Source organism: Hibiscus syriacus, unplaced genomic scaffold (assembly GCF_006381635.1).
Source record: "Hibiscus syriacus cultivar Baekdansim isolate YM2019G1 unplaced genomic scaffold, ASM638163v2 tig00112925_pilon, whole genome shotgun sequence".
Taxonomy (NCBI): Eukaryota; Viridiplantae; Streptophyta; class Magnoliopsida; order Malvales; family Malvaceae; genus Hibiscus; species Hibiscus syriacus.
The window spans coordinates 94,592-113,207 of NW_024063420.1; the positions used below are offsets into that span (position 1 = coordinate 94,592).

The window sequence follows — 18,616 nt, forward strand, 5'->3', positions numbered from 1 at the left end:
CTACAGTATATTTTGGACCATCTAGGTGCTTAACATTACAAACGTGATCACTTTAAGTGTCGGGACGTAACAATCGTTAGTTTTCTCCGTTAAGTGACACGTGTCACAATTTGATAATTTTAATTTATTTTTTAAAAAATATTAAATATATTATTATATTTATAAAAACCCTTCATTTCTTTTAAATTATAAAAAAAATCCTCAAAATCCCTAAAATATACAAATTCTAACACTAACCTGCCGTCACAGTCCTTTTCGACCACGACCATCACTTCCGACGTAGTCTCTGTCATCATTATAGTTATACGCCGCTGTAGTTGTCGCCGATTGGCCATCAGAATCGAGTGGGATCACGATTTTCATCCTAGGTTTCGTCGGGTATAAATGTCGATTCTCCGTCGATCGACTGTCGATTTCATAGGGGTTTTGGTCATCGAGGTAAGGTGAAGTCGTGTTAAGCTTCGTCGACGAAGGTGGTTGATGTGGGTTTGGGATTAAAATGAAGGTTTTCAAAATTTTAGGATTAATTCGAAATTCGTATGTTTTAGTTTTAAAAAATATATAATTTTATTGTTTTAATTTTATATAAAATTTTAAAATTAACAGATTGTGACACATGTCACTTAACAGAAGAAATTACCGACGTTGACAACCCGAACACCTAAAATGATAACGTTGCACTTGGATGAGTCAAAAAATACTGTAGCACCTATTCGGAAAAAAATATAGTTTAGTCAACTATTTGGGTATTAAGCCTTAAACAAAAAAAAAAAAAGCTAAATTATTATAGTTTAGTCATTAATATTTATTCTACTATTGTCCATATAATTATTAATAAATAAAAGTTGTATATTATTTTTTGGTAAAAGTCGCAGGACCTTGGAGGGTGAGTTTCAAATGCCCCCACGTATCCAGCTTTTTGGTTTTAACAAAATGGAATAAATAAATAATAATAAAGTTTTTAAAAACAATACTAAATTGAACTGAAAGACGAAGTTGGTTTTTATTTCTCTGCTTAAATACATATACGACAGTTACAACTAATAATAATATTCAATTGTAATTGCTGCAATCTAAAAAATATTATTCAATTTGGAATCTAAACATAATTGAAAATAAAATATATTCACAAATGATCCTCGCCGGTATCTAAAAAACAAATAATTCCGGATTTGGTAACTCAAAAAATTCAACATCTAAAACCCTAAAAAATCACTAATGCATAATTTTTTAAATAAATAAAAACAAACATGGAACAGCCCGGAGATGGTCATTAATGATGGCAAACTGCTTATCATGAAACAGCCACTTCGTTTTTTCAATCATGCAGGTAGGGGTTCCTCCATAACTAAATTGGGAAAAAAAATTCAATCATGCAGAGAGTGCATGCATGTGTGATGTGTGTGCAAGCATAGTCACCTTGGAGAATGTCAGCATGTGTATACTTGTGTCAGTATATATATATATACATGGTTAGGATCTACTTATACAATGTAAAACTCTTTAGTTTTACACATTTTAAGACCGTTAGATGAGTGAAAATAGTAACTAAGATTGACTCCGTGTTTCTTTTTCCAATGAATATCTTCTCATTTCCTAGTGTTAATCTCAGCCATCTATTTTCACTCATCCAACGATCCTAAATCTGTGTAAAACTAAAAGAATTTTACATTGTGTAATAAAATCCTATCCCTATATATATATAGAGAGAGAGAGATAGAGAGAGAGAGACCTCTTCTTTTTGTGGAAATATCCTCCAATGCAATTTCAGCATCATCTCTAGCCGCATCCGGAGCGACTGGTTTCTTGGTTGGTACATCGGGAAGATCCAACTTCTGTTCTTCAGATTCAGCTCTAGTAGGCACTTCTGGCATGTCTTGAACGGCCATCTAACCAACACACAATTTGCCATTCAAACAGAAAATGGTTGTGAGAACAATGCCATATGTCAATAAACAAAGCTTAATCCAAATGACGCGTTAAACGAAAGACCTTTACATGCTCACAAACCACCGAAGACTTCTAATTATTTCGAAGAATCCAATCGAAAGGAAGAAATATCCCAAGCTTAACACATATGCAAATAGATCTTATTCCTAACTTCATTTTACCATTTTTTCTCTTCTTCCACCTAACTCACTCTGTGCATTCACTTTACATATTTACAATTTTTTCCTTCCATTTCCATAATACCATAAGTAGAATCAATAGGGAACTAGATAAGAGAATTGCAGGGAGAAGAACAAATAGTAGATAGTAGAAGCCATTGATCATATTACCTTTCATATGGCTGAAATTTGCAGCCAATTGGCAGTATTTTTCAAGATATGAGACAGGCTATTTGACACCATTGGCAGTAATTTTCAGCCATTTCTCAATATCTTCTTTCCCTTTCTACACCTACGAGGATGTATGCCGTTTACCAACAGATATGGTTGTCATAGTTTTATTGGATCAGCCATAAATACTACTCAGAGTCAGAGGTTCATTTCGGTGCTCACAAACTATTCCCCCAAAAGGTTAGTTTAGTTAAAGTAAATAAAATTAACAAGCCTAGTTATTTTTTCAACCCCTGGCAATTTGGAAAGATAGAAAAGGAATTTAGGTTATCGCTTTGCATCCTTCAGAAGACTGTAGAGAGGGAAAAAAGACGGCGCTTGAGGATTTTGAGAATGTAGTAACTAAAGACTAGTAAAACAGGTTGCAATCTGTGAAGAGCTTAAAACAGTAAATTGGTATTTGCAGAGCAGCTTTACCTAATTTAAGAGCTTTTGGATGCCAGCAGCACATAAAGTAGAAATGCGTAGGGAAGTTAAAGAATTGAAAACTAGAGGCTAGTCAATGCAGCTGAGTTTGCCCACCTCATACTTGATGTATGGTAAAACGTAAATGCGTGCGTACATAAAATATGTGTATGGTTCATACCACAGTAGAAGTAATGTTGCACAAATACCTGAGCTTCCAAGTCCTCAAATTCTGCCAAAATTTCCTCTTCATCTTCTGTGATAATTTCTCACCCAAGATCGCATTAATTTCCTACAAAATTACAAATTATGCAGCCCATTTTAGAAACAATAATGGAGAATAAGCTGAATGCCAATGTGAAGAGGAAATGCTCATGTTATGATTTAATCGATAAATCAAAATGAAAAAAAGGAAAATGCAAGTGATTTTTCAACAACAAAAAAAAATGAGAGAACACGTCTTATTCTCCATCAAGGATCATAGATTAAAATGCAGTGATTCATATGCAACGTCTTACGGCAAGCTAAACATCTTAAGTGGACAAGTATTTGAAAAAAAAAAAGATGAAGGAGAGCAAGGGAGACAACAAACAAAAGAGATCTACAGCATGAGCAAGGGAAGGACTTATTAGGAACCAAAATTAGTAAAAATTGAAATGAAGCTCACATCTTGGTAAGCTTTAGCTTCTTCAGTGTCGTCCATTAACTTCTACACATCATCTATGTTGATTTCACTCTCTATCGCCTTAATTACATTGTTACCTGCTTTCAAGCTATCAAAGACTGCTTTTTGCTTGCTTGCTAGTTCAATATCTGCCAACTGGGAGAAGATTTAGTGTTTTAAAATCTCTCTGTGAGCTTTCCAGTAGTAAGGCTAGAACCCAAAAGTAAGGTAACAGAGCGGTCCCCATGTCAACACTAGCTATGTGATAAATCCAGTTACACTATTCCCGAATAAAACATTATAGCATTAAATTAAACAATGAGAAAACTGAAAGAATTTAAATTAGCAATAAATCTTCGATAAGAAACTAAATTAAACACTACGAAAATTCAGTTTCAATTACTTGCTGCTCAACATTAATTAGCCCCGTATCAACTTGATTCAATAGCTCTTCTTGAGCTTTCTTCTTCTTCAACGCTAACAAAGCTCTATACTTTCTCTTTTCACAAATCAAGTCTTTAGCAGCTTGCTTTTCTGCTTCTATAACAGCCTCAAGCTGACAAAGAGCAAAAATGTATAAAAATGTGAACTTAAAAGTAAGACTACAGAAATTCACACAAAAAGAGGCAAAATTGAATTAACTTATAAACAAAAACTAAAAAAAGGCAGAGAAACCTGTTGCTGGTATTGACCAAGCTTGCGTCTCTGAGTCTTGAGTGAGAGAATTTCTCGATCGACTTCAGTGATCTTGGGTTTCTTTGCCAATAAATTACCCATCTATTACTGATTCAATTAAAAAAATCTACTCTCTATTCGGATTTTGCTAGGAGAAGAACCCAAATCTCTCCACCAGTCAGCCTTAGAGGCGGAGGTATTTCTGTTTTAGAAACCAATAAGACATCAATAAGCAGCATATTAAGATTCAGATCAACCATCTAAAGAATAAATTAGACAACAAAAGAAGCACACATTACATCATAGATAAAAACTTATCAGTATATTCTTAACATGGTTTACTAAAACAACAAATGAAAACAAAATAAGTTCCAAAAATATTAAGTAACATCCAAATAAAAGGACATCACATATAGTTAAAATCTGCATATTTTGCATCATAAGGATGCTATTAGAGGGGCCAAGAACATCCAGAGGTTGAAGTTTTACCAGAATTTAACCATAATCTAGAGATTGGTCTAAAACCAACATAGTTTTGAGTCATAAAACCTTTACCTGAAGGAACTGTATAGAGAGCATTTACAATGGTGGAAGCCATAACACAAATTCTCAAGATCTCTGTAATCATAAAGAAGAAACAAACTAAATAAAATCACAAATCAAGTAAAATAAGAAGGTGGGTACTGGGTAAACAATAAATTCACTAATAATGAACTAAAAACATAAGAATATGAAGAACTGAACTTCAAAATGCTCTCTTTCTATTTCTTTTTCTTTCTTAAAAGTTACTAGAGAATCAGAAAAGAAATCCAAACCTTGTCGCCAAGAAAAAAGAGACAAAAGTAGAAACAGAAGGAAATTGGGTTTGCAAATCTTACCTTATTTGATGGGAATTGATAGAGAACCAATGAGAAAACAAGAAGGAAAAATTGAAAGAGGAAAATGTTTATCCATTGTAATTTCTGAACGCAAACAGAGGAAAGGCAGACGGAGAAGACAACTGACTCACCTGAGTTGGCTCCGCCGGAGAGAGAGCGCCGGTGCTGGTGGCGGCGGTGGTAATTCTTGGACGGAAGCTTTGAAGAGGGAAAATGTCTTAACGAAATTTCTGTTTTGACTTTGTTCCTCCCCTTTGTCACCTTTTACTCTTCATCATCCCCTACAGCACAAAATAATACCACTGCATTGTGATTGAATTTGTAAGTTTATAGAAATTAATATAATATAATTTATGATTTCAATCAATAAAAATTATTTACTTTCATTATTTTTTATGTCATTAATTATCGTAATAAGGTAAATTGATCGTTAGAATGAAAGTTTAGGGAGTAGACTGATAAAAATAGTATAAGGATGAAATTGAGAATTAAGATAAAGTATAGGGGGTTAATCAGCTATTAATACCGAAAAAAATAAAATAAAAATCTTTCCGTCTCTCCCTGTTAGTTTAAGCCGAACGATCTCACTTTCAAAGCCCGAATGCACTGCCAATATCAGCAGATCCATTGAATGCTAAAACACGAGCATTCATCCGAGGAGGCTCGAATTCAAATTCAGGTTCCTGTTTTCCCGTAATCCTTTGTGTGTTTTTTTTAGATTGGGAATTAATGATAATCTTACTTGAATTGCTTTTGTTTTTCTTCAATACACAGCCGAAGCCTCCTTAAATAAGGTTGAAATTACACCAGTATATGTTTCAAGGTGTTAGAGAAGAAGGGCTGAAGGCATAATGATGAAAGGGTGCAAATTTACTATACTTAAAGGAATCCATGTTTCTATTGCTGTGCTTACTCTGGGTTTTGTAACTATAATGCTTTGGCCATGGGAGAACAATCCTTTTCTTACTACCTTTTTATTGGCCCAACAACGTTTTAGACACCCTTCTTCAGGTTTGTTTTCCCTCTTTTTCCTTGTAAATCTGAATGTTTTCCGTGGAGAATGGTTTAGTTGTCTAGCTGGGATGAACATGGAGGCAATGTAAATTTTGCTTCTTTTGGCTACTGTTTGAGAATAAAAATGGAACATTTAAGTTTGTAACTCATTGACTGTTTAAACATGTAATGTTAGGAGAGGTGAAGGGATGAATCTTAGTTCTTAGGGTAGAGAACTTTTTGCCTGGAAATGTAATTTCGAAGAGATTTCGGCCATGATGCACGGAAAAATGGATCTAGGAATACATGTGAGATTTGGATTTCACTAAATGGGTAGACGATGACGAAATTTCCATACCTGGAAATGTAATTTGGAACTGAAACATGTTATTGGTATTGAAAGTGTATTATAAGTGTAAAGGCACAAGAGGATGTCCAAGGCGAAAAGCTGGGAAGGTGAAAAATTATATGATGGTATAAAAAGCAAACTATGAATCACATTGATGTTCAATGATAAGTGTCATCTGTTTCTTTTAATATTCAATTGAATTTTCATTTTTTTGGTGTAGCATATCATTGTGGCATTTGTTAGTCTTGAGAGTGCTTATTTATTTACTCTTTTGAAGAAGTTAAAGAGGATATAGATCGGAAGAAAAGATAGCTATGCTTGGAAAACATTTGTAATAGTATTGGCCACTTGATTCATGAGCTTTCATTTCCTTGTTTCTTTGGGATAATTCAAACCGAATGCTAATGGAAAATTTTTAAGAGAGTATTGATCCTATTTAAGTGGTTGTTATGGAGTATGTTTCAACTGTGATTAATAATCCAAGGACGTGCTATATGAGAGGCCTTCTGGATGCTAAAGGTTGTAAAAGTAGCTAGCTCAACAATATATTTTTGCTGTTGTATTATATTTGATGGATATATGGACCTCGATTTACTGGATATTAATGTATGTTATATTTGAATTGAACATCATTTTTTTAAACTTATTTTTAAAACACCGACTCTTTAATTTTCTCATTGCACCTAGACGTTGTTGTGAATGCATCAAATATTTCCTGGAGCTATGGAGGGCATACAAAGGTCAATAAGCCAATTTTGAAGAAAGAAGCACCAATGAAAAGAGAACGTCATAATCCTTCTTCATCAACAAAATCTGTTACCACATTCACTTCTGATGTTGAAGATAGTGATGAAGAGGTGTTATCTGCTGAAAATGCAGGTTGAGTATGGAATAAACATTTCATTTTAAGTAAATCTTCCAACTTTCTTTATGAAAACCTATTCTTTCCACTATACTTCTTGTTTTAAGTTATTCACCAGCCTAAATTTTGCAGAATAACTATGTTGACACGGTCGGTTTTTAAGCAGTCTGTTTTAACATCAACAGATGACATGGGAATAGAAAGTGTTTGGTTGGAAGCTAAGGCAGTAGGGTGAATTTTTTTTTTCATGCATTTAGGTGATTGCAGTCCTTTAGCTTAAGAAAATTGTTTTACTGAAAGCCTTTATTAAAATGATCGAATCACAAAATCAAATGGTGATTTAGGGAAATATGGGTTCCCGATGACTAAAGGACCAGAAAAGTATACAATACATATCCAGATTACTGTGGCATCTACTTTCTACTGATAATTGGTGCTTTTTGTTTCCTCTTTCTCCCACTGGATCACTCTAGTACAGGGTGCAAATAAATAATTACTTGTTTGTCAAAAGTTTATGTTGTTGAGTCGTTGTTAGGGCGAGAGTTGATTAGTCTTTTACGTGTGACTGGATTTAAAAGATTCAGCTTTTTCGGTTTCTTGAATTTTTACAGGCATTTGCTCTAAATCTGGTTACCTGCCAAAACTGGGGACCACAGCTACTAATTAGTGTTAAACATGTGCACATTAAAGGTTTTTATAAGGGGTATGGTTTCATAATAGTAAAACGAACCTGTTGCAAATATGAAAAGGCTGATAAATAGTAGGGAAGCTATATTCCTGGCATTACTTCTGAGATCCATCCAGTGTCAAAAACTCGTAGAGGGATAGAATTACATAAAAGTTTTTTATATGCTTTTTGATTGAGCTAGAAAATCTTCTACCATTCTTGTGTCTAAGAACTTGGATTGCAGAATGACAAACTATAAACTTTATCGATGAATTTTTCCTGGAAGAGTCAATAAGAGGACATAGAATTTGACCAGAAGTGCAATACATGAAAGTAAGGAATTATCCTCATCCGTACAACTGTAACGAAAATTTGTGAAATGGGGCAACTATCTGCCTAATGAGATAAATCACAGAATATTTATTGGTTTGTTAGTCTAGGTAGCCAAATATCTCAAGCAGGCCATTATCAAAAATAGGGAATAATGCTTCTTTTCCATCTAATGGCTTGCATAAGGAAAGTAACCATAGTAATGTTTATAAATTTTATGCCACATTATTAAATAAACTTTACTGAAGTTTAATAAAATTTGGGATCCTGAAACATCTGCAGGGTCCTTTATTACTACTATTTCTTTCTTCATTTCTTGTTTTGATTTTTATGCTCACTGAATGGCACTTTAATGCAGTCTTAAATTTTTCTATTTATGATTGTAACATTCAAATTTATTTAGAAGCTTCAATGGATGAGATTTAAAATTTTCAGGCACCTGTATGATTTATCACCAAGTATTTCCACTTTTTTGTCACTCAGGTTGCAACTATGCCAAGGGGAGATGGGTTGCTGACAGCAGGCGGCCATTTTATTCTGGGTCTGGATGTAAACAGTGGTTATCGGGAATGTGGGCTTGCAGAATAACCCAACGGACAGACTTCTCTTTTGAGGGATATCGGTGGCAACCTAAGAATTGTAAAATGAAAGAGTTTAACTGGTTTTCATTCTTGAGAAGGTATGTCTTGTGTATGGTTTCTTGATATCGCTCTTTCCTATGCCTTTTCACAACGTAGCTCTCTTAAAGAGCTTGTCCTAAAAGAAAAAGAGACCATTTTGATGTACCTTTACTGATATCAGGGCTGTAGGTGCCCTCCACTACTTTTCCTTCATCCTCTAATGTTTCCTGCCAAAACACAATGCTTGTCTCTCATCTTGCTATCCATTTCCAATTTGGTACTAAACTCATCTCACCATTCACTACTGACTAAGTTCAAGATGTTTTGAAACACTAAATTAATAAAGATTAACACTGGTAACACTGCCAGCTGGAAATTCCTCATTTTGTTATGCCTTTTCCTTTTCTACTGTCTTAAATTATTTTCAAATTATGTGAAATTTCAGGGCTTTAAGTTTAGTGAAGTTCTCATAGTAGGTGTTCTTTTTTCTTTTCTAACTGTGGTTGTAATTTTCAGAATGGGGAATAAAACAATTGCCTTTGTAGGAGACTCGTTAGGCAGGCAGCAGTTCCAGTCCATGATGTGTATGGTCTCAGGTGGGGAAGAGATGCCTGAAGTTGAAGATGCCGCGAGGGATTATGGGCTTGTCAAACCTCGTGGAGCCAAACGTCCTGATGGATGGGTTTATCGTTTCCCAAGTACAAATACCACCATTTTATATTACTGGTCAGCTAGCCTCTCGGACCTGGTGCCTCTTAACAGCTCAGACAGAAACTCCGATGTTGCCATGCATTTGGACCGTCCACCTGCTTTCCTAAGACGATACCTTCATTGTTTTGATGTATTAGTTCTCAATACAGGTCACCACTGGAATAGAGGGAAGCTTGAACAAAACCGATGGGTGATGTATGTTAACGGGAAGCCCAATGAGAATGAAGAATTTGAAGATATTGGGAAGGCTAAGAATTTCACAGTGCATAGTTTTGTCAGGTGGCTAGATTCGCAACTTACGTCACACCCTCGACTAAAAGCTTTCTTTAGGACAATCTCTCCTAGGCACTACCTCAATGGAGATTGGAACACCGGAGGTACTTGCAATAATACGGTCCCCTTAAGTAGGGGTAGTGAGGTATTGCAAGACGAATCTAACGACAAAGTTATCGAGAGAGCTGTTAGGGGTCAAAGGTGAGGATTTTGGATATAACCGCGATTTCCGAACTCAGAGATGAAGCTCACATGTCCGGTTACGGTATTAGGCCTACTCAGGGTATCAATGATTGCTTGCATTGGTGCCTACCTGGTGTACCCGACGCATGGAATGAAATCCTTATCGCACAGATATAGTGCCCTCCACGCAAATGGCACGAGAAGGCAGTTTTCTGAAGATACAATACTGAGCCGGTACTCGAATCACCTTATATATTCTCTCTTATTGATTGGGTAATAGGTAAATCATATCCCTTCTTTCACCCGAAATTGTTGAAACCGAAATGTATTTTCAACCAGCTTTATGTCTACTGAACCCAACAAATAAGCACATGCAATTCAGCATCTGATTTCATTTGTATTGTATTGTATTGTATGTACATGTATTACCTTAATCACAAGTGAGCTCCTTTTGCTCCAGGTTTTGGTTTTCACTCTAAAAATGTATCCAAGAGATTTTCAGAATTTAGTTCCTAATTAATATTCATGTATGAGATTTCATTTTTGATGTTGCATTTTGTATTTTAATTTGATTAGTGTGTCAAAATGAGCCTGTGGGGCTTTCATATTATTAATTGTATCATTATGTATTGGAAATAATTTTGATAAATGTCAACATCAATTAAGAAACCACATTTATATATTACATAAAATATATTAATTAAGAGTTAAATTCTGAATCTCTCTTTTCATTACATTTTCAACATTAAATTGCTACACAAACTTATTTCAAAATAATCTTCATGTATTTGAAACTTATTCATGATATATATATTTTGTACATCTTTATGTAGAATTGAGATATACAATATATCCACATCTTTATGTAGAATTGAGATATACAATATATCCAACATAAAAGGAGAGCAGAGGAGGCACTTCCTACCAACTAGGTTCATCCTTGTTTCCTCTTTTAACATTTCTCCATATACCTTGATTTCTTCTCCTTGTTAACCTTTCCAACATGCATGCAAAATACCGGCGATGAATATCGGCAGCGGAGAGGATCAAAATCGCAAAAATAACGACCATGATGCGGCGTTGACTGTTGTTTAAGTTTCTGTTACCAAGGATCTGATTCATCATAATGTATTTGTTATTTTTTGCAGTGCAAAAATGGATCTGAAGAGAGGCCCAGGAGATGCTTTCAGAATAACAGGAAAACATCTCTCTCTTGCTCTGCTTGCTCTGGTTTCGACCACCCTTTTTCTTTTGGATTGGGAAAGAAGTCCTTTTATTATACACGTATACCGACACAACATCGCTTCGACGCTCTCCTTCCACCTCCAGGTTTATTCGAGTTCAACTTAACTGTAATGATTTTAAGTTGCTAAATTTCAGGATCTGTATGTATACTACAGCCGGCTAACCACAGGTTCGCATTTCGCTCTACCCCAGCATGCTTTCAACATGACCTGAATAACTCCACAGAGTCTATGGAGCCCGCTGAGATTGAAACTGATAGAGAAAAGTCTCAAACACATCAGGAAGAAGAAAGGAAAGAGCCTGAGGCAGATGTTGATGATTCTGAAATCGAGATGACAGATGGTAACTCCGAAAATAGGACAGCCTCTGTGGCAACAAAAGGTACATATGAAAATGCTATGCAAGTTCTTCTAATATAACTAAAGGATGCATTATTTCAGAGAAGCAATTTTATTATATCTATATCCATATTTGCAGTCTGTAATTATGCAAAGGGTAGATGGGTAGCTGACAGCAGGCCGCCTTTATATCCTGTTCAGTGCAAGTACATACAAAGAAATTGGGCATGCAGACTCACGAATCGAACAGATTTCTCCTACGAAGGTTATCGATGGCAGTCCATAGATTGTAAAATGCCAGAGTTTGAGCCCTCTCATTTCTTGGAAAGGTAAGCAGTTTAATGCAAACTTATATATAAAATAAAATCTAAGAATTTCATTGCAGGTCTTTTTAATCTTAGTGAATGGTAGAGTTGTCTAAAGAAAATTATCATATTGTATATAACAGGATGAAAGACAAAATAGTTGCCTTTATAGGAGATTCCTTGAGCAGAGAACAATTTCAATCCATGATGTGCATGCTCACTGGGGGGCAAGAGAGCTCCGATGTTGAAGATGTTGCAGAAAAATACGGTTTCCTTCAATTTTTACGCAATGGAGGTGTCCATCACCATGGCTGGGCTTATCGGTTTCGGACTACAAATACCACAATCCTGCATTCTTGGTCAGCAAGGCTGTGCGACCGAGAGCCTATTAATGCCACTGATCCAGATACCCTTTACGCCATGCATTTGGATCGTCAGCCTGCTTTCATTCGCCAAAATATCGACCAAATCAATGTCTTAGTCCTTAACACAGCTCACCATTGGAGCAAGCAGATGATTAACATGGATAAAGAGGTGATGTACGAGAACGGGGTGCCTGTCCAAGACAGAAATCTCAGGAACAATGAGAACGCCAGGATCTTTAAAGTGAAAAATATAGTAAAATGGCTTGATTCTAAGATGGCATCGAATCCCAACTTACAAGTTTTCTTCAGAACAACATCACCAAGGCACTTTTTTAAAGGTGACTGGAACAGCGGTGGTACCTGCGATAACACCATTCCAATGACTAGAGGGAGTGAAGTCCTACAAGAGGAATCAACAGACAAGATAGTTGCAGCTGCTGTCGAGGGAACCAGGGTGAAGATTTTGGATATAACCGCTCTATCCGATCTGAGAGACGAGGCTCACATTTCACATTATGGTAAAAAAGCCAATGACTGCTTACACTGGTGCTTGCCCGGTGTTCCAGACACCTGGAACGAACTCCTCAGTGCACAGCTCTAGACATATGCTAGCCTTTTGGTGCATTCTTTTGATACTTTTGATTCTTAGATAAAAATATATTTGAAGAATCATAATGTAATAAACTAAAATATCAATGAGAACCCAAAAAAAAAAAAAAAACAGTAAAAGCAATTCAATGAATTCTGTTTTATTAGTAAGTTTTTAGGGTACACAAACTGTCTACTTGTTTTCTTCTTCTTCCCTTTGCTATCTTTCTTGGACACGAAGAATCGCCAGCAACCAGGCAAGCAACTTCTTTTTGCCTTCCTGCACCATGACTAACAGTTATATGAGTGTATATATATATAAATATAAAGTTTGGAAAAAGAGAGAACAAAACTACCTGCTTGTTCTTCTGTTGTTGCTGCTATCTTCATGGTTTCTATGATTCATTCGGATGAAAATCCTTTTAATCCACCATTTCTTATCCACCGGCTTCTCGAATCCGTAACACGACGGACTTGGGGAGACCTTGGAGCTATTTTCAGCCGTTGATTTCTTCTTGAGACTTAAACAACTTGGGAAAAACATCTTTAACAAGAATTATCAGCTTCCATACTTGCAGTTCTGGACAATGAACCTGCCAGCTTCGCCTTCGTCTTCGCTTTTCTATTCTTTGTTTCCGCTTCAGGAAAGCTTTTTTCTTCGTAAACAACTTCCTCTTTCACCATCTCCGGTGAATCCCGCTGATCAACTAAATATTTCAACGAAAGCTCGTAGCTGGACTCAGGCATGTTACGGATCATCTCCATGAGTTCTTTCCGACCTTCTTCTATTATCTGTCTTCGCCTTGTCGGGGAAAGGTTACTGTAAAAATGGTTGCTGGGAAGAAGAGGAGAAGCATCTGTTACGTTATTAGCTCCCCATAATGGCGAGGGGAAATCCCCAACATATTCTTCTTCAACTTGAAACTCAACTTCGCTGCCTTCATCGTCCAAGTTGTTGCTGTTGTTATAGTACAAGGTTTCACGCTCACCCCAGAAATCGAATTCGATATCTCCCGTTCCATCGGAGTTACTGTTGTGTATCCTGTAGACCGGATTGAATGAAGAAATCTGGTCTCCGGCAACTCTACGCCGGTGATCAAGCATCATTCTGCCAAGGACCGAGTGAAGCTAGAGTTCAACGTGGGAGAAATACGAGTACGAATTAGGCACAAATTTGGTTAAATTCAATAGAAGGTCCCCATATTATGTGTTTTTTACGGTTGAAACTCTATATTCTTATAGTATCTATTCAAAATGAATATTTTAGTCTTGGAGCCATCGTTTTTTCATTTTAGTCAAATAACTTGAGGATATTTTAAAGTCAACTTTTGGTTCTTTGAACATGATAATTTGTCTGCACTTTTAACTTTCTTAATTTACATTAGTTTTAAACTTGAATTCTATTAAATAAATACGTGCTAAAAAATTAACTCACATTCCTTTTAATACTTAATTAAAAAATAAGTATTTAAATTATATTCTTTTTATATTGAGTGTTTAATTTTTTTTAAAATATTGTTTAACGTTTTCTCCATTATCATTTAAGTTATCTAAAATTTTATTTTGTTATTATTTTAAAATTATTCCGTCAACAACCATTAAAAAGAATCCCTTAACTAATGATTGTTTGATACGTGATATTAATTTTTTATTAATATTATTTTTCAAAAAATAAAAAATACTAAATTTTAAAAAAATCTTAAATTTTATTATTTTCTCAATCTCTCCTCAAAATTGTTAAACCCAAAATTCCTAAATCCAAATCTCTTTAAAGATAAGAAATCAGGCGACAAGTGACGGTCGAAGGTTGAGCAGCTTGTTTTGGTTCGGATGATGATATAATCTCACCAACCACTATGAACAAATAATGATTGTGTTGAAAAATGATTTTGCGCTACATGATTTAGGGATGACATGAGCTTTTTAACGACATCGTGTGATGATAAGAGGATGATCGACCAATGAAGTCCAACGGTAGAAGGTATGACATTGATGACTGATTCGACAATGACATATGAGATTCAAGGATGCGAGCTCTTAGGTATTTTAGGAAAATTTGGATGATTTAAGGAATTTAGAGATTTTTAAAGAAAATCAATTATTTTAGTTTTATTTATAAAAGTAAAAAAAAAGTAAAAAATTATGTTAATTGTTAAGTATTGATTGGATAACATATTTCCTTAATGATTGTTAACAGTAAAACACCTTAAAGGGTAACTTTAGAATATTAGACATATACATTGACCTAAAAATATTTAAACACTTAAAATTAATAAGAGATATAATTTAAACACTTCTATTTTATTAAACATTCTTCTAAATATAAAATGAAGTATCATTCAAGATATGTCATATAAAAGCTCAGTAATTTAATTTTTAACTAAATTTAGATTTTAATAAAAAAATTATTTTAATACGCAAATTAGTTTTTTGGGCTTTTTTATTTAGTAGGATTTAAATTTAAGAATTAATGTGGATAAATTTTTTAAAAAATTAAGTTAAAATAAGTTGTCAAATTAAGAGATCAAAAATTGGTCTATCCCTTAAAAATATGTTGTGAGGATACATACATTTTTAAAAAAAGTTTAATATTTGTTAGACTGTAAAATAATTTCAAGATGTATTTATTACAACATCATACGTTTAAGTCAAATCAAATTATTTGACGGAATTAATAAGAAAAGGTTAAGTAGTCGTTTTAAAGAGCAGATGACCATAAATTATGAAATTAAAATATAGAGATAGAATTGGAAATAAACACAGAGTTGAGTACCTCTTAAAGAATTTAAGCGCATAAATTTTCTGTAGAGGGGGCCTAAAGTCAGTGCCGTCCAGGGTGGGACGTTGATACCAAATGTCACGAACTCCACCGTTCGAAAGTCAAGGATATGACATAAACGTAAAGAAAAGCTTCCAAAATGATAATAATGGCTTTATTGTTCGAATATACTATTTTTATTTATAATTATAGCATATTTTAGAGTTTATTTATGAAAATAATATCATTTTGTATCACGCGAGATGAATGTACATCTTATAAAAGTGTTCTTCAAAAAATACGATCTACATGATGCGTTTTTATCTTATGAAACATAATCGATAAGAAAATAGAACATATATTTCCTCAATTTTACTTTTTTTCCTTTCAGTGTAGATCATTATTTAAAGACTTTAGGGTGGGAATAAAAGATTACCAGGGAATAGAGAGAATTAAAATGAGAAAATGGGTTTTCAAAAACCCTCATTTGGTGCCGACTTTTCCCTCGTTTGGCGTCGACCCATGGTGGTCGGAGAGAGTTTTCACGACGGCGGGGATAGTTTGGAGAGATAGCTCTCCTTTATTTTGTAAGAATCGGCTAGGGAGAATTAAAATGAGAAAATGGGTTTTCAAAAACCCTTAATGTGGTTTATAACCACCCAACGAAATGACACCGTATTGATGCTAGGGTTCCCTCCGTTTAGCACATGGGTTAATCACGCAATGAGGGTCTCAATTTTGTAACAATCACGGTTTGGTCACTAAATGAAATTATTTTCTCTTGATTCGAGTCTTGAATTTCTTTGCATTTGTATTTCAGTCATTTTCTACCCTTTAATATATATTTGGTTTAATATCTATTTTTGGCTAATGATTCATGATTCATGATTCATGATTCATTTATTTTGATCATTGTCTGTATATTAGTGAATTTATTGATATTTATGATCTGGTTTCTAAACTTGCTTGACTTTTGTTTTAGTCCTTAAACTCTGTTTTAGAATATTAATATTTAGTTTATACTATCGATCTTATATTTTAATTTGAGTTCATTTTCGTCCTTGTTTTTGTTTTGCAAGTGAAATTTCATGGGTTTACTACATATTTATGCTTTATTATTTTGTGCCTTTTATGATTTAGTCCTCTTGTTATTTAGTTTTATTTTAGTCTTTATTATTCTTGTTTAAACAGTCTAATTAATACATTTTTTGTTTTTTTTACAATGTATATATTATTAAATGCTTTATTATTATTTATGTACGTTATATCATATATATATTTGCTTAATATGCCTTAACCCCTGTATGTTTATATACTAATCATCTCTATGTTATTTTATTCTATCTCATTCACATTCATTTAATTATGGATTATTCTTGTATCAGCATTTTGCATATCTCTCATACTTGATATTAAATTTTTTGGTAGCTCATTCGAACATTTTCAAGAACACTTGTTGTAGAATGGGTGTGAAAAGCACCACCTTATAGAGATAGTGTGATTCAATACAATATTCGAACGAAGTGTAAACTTGAAATAAATCGAGCGTTTATTTATTTATTAAAATGATAGTAATATTTTAATTTTCCCTTTTTATTTTAATTTAAGTATTGACAATGTATGCTTTTTAGGAAAAAAAGTAATGGATTATTTCATGTAAATTCCAATATTAATTTCTTATTTAATTCAATATTTTTAAACAATTTGAGGAGAAAATATTCTTTTACAGACAAGAAATAGATGTGATAGTTTTCCCGTTTGAGTATGTGCGAATCTCGAGATTTCTTTTCAAATTAAAGAATTTTCCTTAATAAGTAATTCGAAGCAAATCAATTAAACCTCAATAAATGGATCATGTTCTAGTTTTATACTCTTATGCATAATTTTTCTTCTACGACACCGTATAAGCAACTAGAACCAATTTTGGGCGTAGTGGGGTGCTTACCCTTCCCCATACGTAATTGATTCCTGAATCCTTAAAAACGAATTTCTAGTAAAGCAGACTAATTTTTGTCATTTAAATAATTTTTCTTAAAATTATTTTAAAGATGTTTTTAGGTACTCGATCTACCTAACCTAAAGGTCGATGGTGACTCCAAATCGAATTAACTAATTAACTAAATCGATTCAGAAATGAATACTTTCAAAAAGAAAGTCGTAATTGATTTTTTTAAAAAATTGAAAAATATTTTTAAACCAAAAAAGGAAGTTATGACAGCTTGGCGACTCCGCTGGAGACTTTAGAGAGTCAGTCTGTTAGTCGTTTATATATTGTCGTAGTTGTGAAAATTATGAGTTCGAGTCTTTAGATAACTTATGATCCATTTATTGAATTTTTTATTATAATTTCTTTATTTTCAATCTGTCGTACTAATGTTTTAATTCATGTTTTCAACTTTGTCAAAGTTTATTTTGAGAGTTTTTTTTTGTTTTTAGGGTCAAAGGTTTGTATGTTCCTCCTCACACACTTCACGTGCATTTACATGACATGATCTCTATACCCGAGCCTCGTCCCAAGTAAGTAGGGGTGAACGGTTTGCTATCGTAAGAGTTTATTCTTTGTATGAGCCTTAACAAATAACCTCTGAGGTACACATGCCTTATACCTTCGTAAGAATTTATTCCTCGTATGGGTATAAGAAAGTGAATCCCCTCGAATTGAACTTGATATGTTTATGCCTATAATGGGTTATGATTAAGGGTTTGGCAGCCACCAACAGCAAGGATAATTCGAGTATCTTTTCCATATTAGAGACAAAACCATGCTTGTAGTAAACCATAGAATGTTCACCCTAGGTGAAGTTATGTCGAATCTTTGTCCGCCAGTAAGTGCCAAAATAGGTGTACACGAAGGAGAAACTTACTCTAACCTTTTATTTATTAATTTATTTTCGAATTTTTAGAATAGATTTACTCATTTCGAATAAGAGCATGCGAACTAGAAATTATATGCAGTTAGACTTTAATTTCCAAATAAATGCATGAGGGTAGAAAGCATGTCTGGGTAGGACCCATTTTTTTTATAAATATTGTTTGGGTAAATAACATGTAGATAGGTCAAATTTGTT

The 18,616-nt window shown here is 34.0% G+C and overlaps 3 pseudogenes; 2 read left to right on the plus strand and 1 right to left on the minus strand.

Moving 5' to 3' along the window:
• Window positions 1-1,232: 1,232 nt before the first annotated feature.
• Window positions 1,233-4,301, minus strand: LOC120184632 (annotated as a pseudogene).
• A 1,242-nt stretch (window positions 4,302-5,543) lies between these two features.
• On the plus strand, window positions 5,544-10,406 carry LOC120184561 (annotated as a pseudogene).
• Window positions 10,407-10,941: 535 nt separating this feature from the next.
• On the plus strand, window positions 10,942-12,858 carry LOC120184623 (annotated as a pseudogene).
• Window positions 12,859-18,616: the final 5,758 nt, after the last annotated feature.